Genomic DNA, 4,921 nt, shown 5'->3' with positions numbered 1-4,921 from the left:
ACTAACTAGTATGAGCTGGACAACTAGACCAAGTGGTTTACATCCCTAACAGGAGGGTCTGTAAATTGCTCAAAAATCTATGTACAATTCTCATACTGGAATATTTCTTCAAATCTATACTCTGCAACTTTAGATTTAGCATTGTTTGTGGGTATCTTGCTGTACACCTATTATCCCAATTCCTAAAATTTCACTAGCAGCAGCTGGTGCAATTGTACACCAATTACTGAGTTCTCACTTGTCATCGTTCTCCGTTCTTCTTCTTGTGACGCGAATGTAGCTGCAAACCACAACGAAGGCGACAGTAGCAAGGCCCCCAAGGATGACTCCTCCACCGGCAATGGATTTATCCGACGAACGATGCAGCTTTTTGAACCGGAATTGTCTGATACTGGGTGGTTCTGCTTCTTCTGAAGCAGAGGAAGAAGGTGGGTCCGAGATAGCAGTGGTAGTAGCTCGGTCTTCCACCTGGCTCCTAACCTTGGATTGCTTCAGTTTTGTAACAAATTGGTACTCTCGAGCCATTGTATGGATTAAGAACACCTCTGCAATGGGTAGAATCAAGCAAAGGATAAGGAATCGAGACATCATCATCGGCTGTTCTATGACATGAAAAGTGAAAACAGAGCCCTGGCCTTCTATTTAGTTCCCCTACCGCTTGAATTGAGGAGAGTAAATATGGAGTTTCCAGTATATATATATATATATATATAGACCGTTTACTTGGATTTCACTGTTTTAGAGAGAGAAGGGGTTCCTTCTTAGTTCTTACCTTGTACTTGCGTTAATGGGGAGAAGCCATTTTTTTTAGAGAGAGAGAGAGAGAGTGATTTACACTAGGACGACTCCTGCAATTGATGGGCCATTCTTCTGAAGACCAAAAGAAAGAGAGAAAGCCTTTTTCCAGAACAGTGAAATGTCACGTGTATCAGGGTGTGTTTGATCGTGCTATGCGTCTTGTGGGAAACAACATATCGATTTCTCCCAAAGGAACATTGCTGTGACTTTGCTTTTACTTTTCTATTTTTCTCTACGACGACCGGAGAAAGAAGTGATTCATTTGCATGGTCCCACACTAGCTTCCGCCTACCGACCAACCAGCAGAACAAATTTTCCAGGATTTTTTACATCTCCCCTGTCGTTTGTCATAATTACATAATTCACTTGAAAATCGAAAAATTACATTTAAATCAAAAAAATTCACACTACCATTTTATTTGGTTTAAGCCGTTAATTTCATTAAAACAAATTGAAAACCCAAAAAGCCCTTGTGCCTTTTATTCCAAAAAAACCCTATCTTATTTTTTCAATCCTTTTCGTTTTGGGTCTCCAAGCAAGCCGCAAGCAACGACGAAGGTTCTCCTCTCTGGCGAAAGTCCTTCTCTTTGACGTAGGTCCTCATCTCCGATGAAGGTTCTCTTCTCCGATGATAGTTACTCGAAATGCCCAAAAGATGACGGTCGACGGGCTACTTGGCTTCCCCTTATTCTGAGATGGAAGTTGCCCTCATCCTGTCAGGCAACGGGTGATGGGTGACGAGGTACTGAGCAATCCGACGAGCAACGAGCGACGAGCGACGAGCGACGGCTACTTGGCTTCCCCAATCGTTGTTTGCCTTCTTTGAAAGATGTTGTATTCACTCTACCTGTTATCATGAAAGTTATCCATTGCTTATGGTTTTTCTTTCTGTCGAGCAAACCTTGCAATGTGTCTGATATGCTGGAAGATCTCGTTGCGGCTGTCGGGCCTTTAGCTCATAAGCAGAAACGCACTGTGGAAGTAAGTGAATTCCCACAATCCTTACAAGTTGTTGTAGAAAAATCTGATTTGCGCCAGGCACTGAGCAACCTGATCGAGGGTGCACTGTTACATACTCATGTTGGTGGCAAGGTTTAGATTGTATCTATGGAAGCACCAGCTGGTGGTGCTCCCTGATATGCACTACATGGTAATGATAACAAATTTCCTCTACTGCATGTTTTCTTGAATTTAAGCTTTCACTTTTGAGGAGTCTCTGTATATTTGCCATAAATTATGTGTTAGCACGCTTAGATTATGGATCTTGTTTACTAATTTGAAAAATCTCTTGCATGTTCCTACTTCTCGTGTGAAAAACATATTGAAAAAAGTATCTTCTCCATCATGCTATCAGCATGCATCGCATAGTGTGTGCTACCTAGATCACCCTAGCCAAATATGATGATATGACACATTTCCTGATGCAAGATCCTCACTAGCCTTAGACATGGTCATCGATTTGGACTAGTCGAATGCTGGGCAAGCCCGTGCATTGCCAGTGAACAATTGTTATTGGAAAGCATTTGTAAAGAAACATAGATGGAAGTTCAAAGTCAAACTGGGAGATAGTTAGAACTTAAACTGGTTCTTTATCTTTTTCTGGGTTTCATCCATTGAACTTCATCGAGCTAAATACCAGAATGAGGATACTTGTTTCAGAATGGGAACAGTGAATTTCCTCCTCTCCACCTTACGGATTTTGGGTATAAAAGAAAAGAGAGGAGAGTCTTTAAAAGGGTTAAGGGCAATTTCGTCAGTAAAATTTCAAAACAAACACTTCTCTAACGCTGTGAACTTTTTGGGTTTAAATGTAATGTTCCAAATTAAAGGGGGGATTATGTAATTTCAGCAAACGATAGGGGAGGTAGATGTAAATCGCCCAATTTTCTATCATACCAAGGGTTGTCAAAATTCAAGTCAAATTCCAAACCGGTAGAATCGATTAGAATCGTCTTGAAAAACTGTATTGAATTGCCTTAATTCTTGTGTTCAAATCGAAACCAAACCAATAAGGTTCAATTTCGATCCAATTTAGATTCAAAATTTTTATCGATTTGTTATTGGTTCGATCATGTTTTAGTTTGGTTTACCATATTTATATATAATTATGGGGAAAAAAATTTATGAAATTGGTTTTATAATGGTTTGGGTTTAGAATTAGTCGATTTTCAATGTTTCACCATTTTCAATCAATCTGGTGCGACTTGATTTTCAGCTAATTTCAAAATTCCTCAATACATAGTCGGTTTAATAAGCGTCAATTCAGCTGTGGCTAGTTCAGATGTCAGGTCAATGTGGTTTTCATCGATTCGATTCACATTTTTTGACACATCCGCCATTTATTCAAAAAATGTACTTTTGATAATAACATGATGAAAAGTCACTTACTTTCAACTTTTTTTTAAAATCCCTTTTTATCCTTTAATTTAAAAAAAAAAAATTAGAAATAAGACTATGGCCAAACAAAAAAAGATGCTAAGTTTTAATTACAGCTATAATTTTTAGAGGTATCAATCAAACGGCCCTTTAAGTATATGACATACTAAATAAATAATAAACTAACTAACAAGAGCCCATTAAGACAATCATATATATAGAATCTAAAACTATCAAATTGAAGCCCAAACTTGTTGGGAACGAATGTGCAACCATATGGTTCGGCATGAATGCCTTTATATAACTAAGAGAATAAGAAATTTATGCCTAAATCTGAAAACTCTTTATATCACTCTCCATCTCAAAATGTGATCTCTTGTCGTTTGTCTTTAGGTTTTCCTACAAAGAAAATATATAATGTCGATTCAGAAACCTGGAGAACCTAATCTCCAGGTAATTACAATTCTACCTATACTCATAATAGACCCAAAGCCTGACTCAATTACAAATAAAAAATCAGTAATAATTATATTTTTTTTATAAGAATAATTTTATAGACTGCAATTATAAGAATAATTTAATAAACATCTACTAATGTTGAAACTATTGACCCATTCTATCCTAATCCTTTGTAACTCCCAACGATCAAGTGATTTATGTATCCTAATGTAAAATTGCGAGTCAAATTGTGTAATTGGGCCACATCAAGCTTACATGATAACCCTTGGCTCATAATAGTATAAGCCAAGAAATATCTTTTAGTTGCACTTAATGTACGACCATTTTTAAACATCAACCAATGAATCATGGCCATAAATTTCAAAGAGTTGTTATTTCCTAAATGAACCCTAACAGATTAATTCCAAATTTATAAATTAACTTCAGGGTCAATTCTTGGTCCAATATCTTTCTTGGGCATTTGTCATTTCAAAACATAATTTACACAAATATAACAAATGAAACTTAAATTTTGAAAAGCATCAATTTAATATTACAATAATCTGATAAAACACGAGGTACATAAAGATTTACATAAGCCCATACAACCCATATATATTCCACAAATACATTAGGTGGTAACCCTTTTCTAGTAGAAGGGTTGGCACCGACATCATCATATGATTGTGTTTTTTTTCTCTCACCCGATGATGAGTAATGTGATTTATTGTCAATGCTAAAAAAAAAAAAAAAAAAAAAAACTTGTAAGTAATAGGGGGAGGGATAAGTATGCTAGCAAGTTACCTTAGAATCTTACATGCTAGTGAGATTTAGTGGTAGGATTTGGTTGATTTAAATAAAATAGTTAGATGGTAGAAAAAATATCCAAACCTTCAATCCATCTGCCACACCTCTCTCTCTCTCTCTCTCCCTGTTGCAACCCCCACCCCCCTTGAAACTCCATTAGATTCATCAGAAGAGTTTGCAGAAAGGAGCAAATCTTGAATGTCCCATAATTATGAACTCCCGGATAAGTCTATAACATTTATAGGAGCAATCGGATGCTACTATTCCTAACTCATTTTCAGTCAATACTCCATAGAGTGCTTTCTATTGAAGGCCTCAGTTGGACTTGGACGTGGCATTAGGGCATATGGGTGAGCCTCAATACAATTATTTCTACAAATTAAACCACCCTATTGTTCAATTTGACTGGATCTAGTGAGGGAGGGCGAGCCAGAGAGGAGAAAGGAGAGAGGGACAGGGAGAGGAAAAGAGGGTACTGTGCAACGGCAATGGTGGATGAATG

Source organism: Macadamia integrifolia, unplaced genomic scaffold, assembly GCF_013358625.1.
Source record: "Macadamia integrifolia cultivar HAES 741 unplaced genomic scaffold, SCU_Mint_v3 scaffold814, whole genome shotgun sequence".
In the NCBI taxonomy this organism is placed as follows: Eukaryota; Viridiplantae; Streptophyta; class Magnoliopsida; order Proteales; family Proteaceae; genus Macadamia; species Macadamia integrifolia.
Note: the sequence above shows the minus strand (reverse complement) of the source record.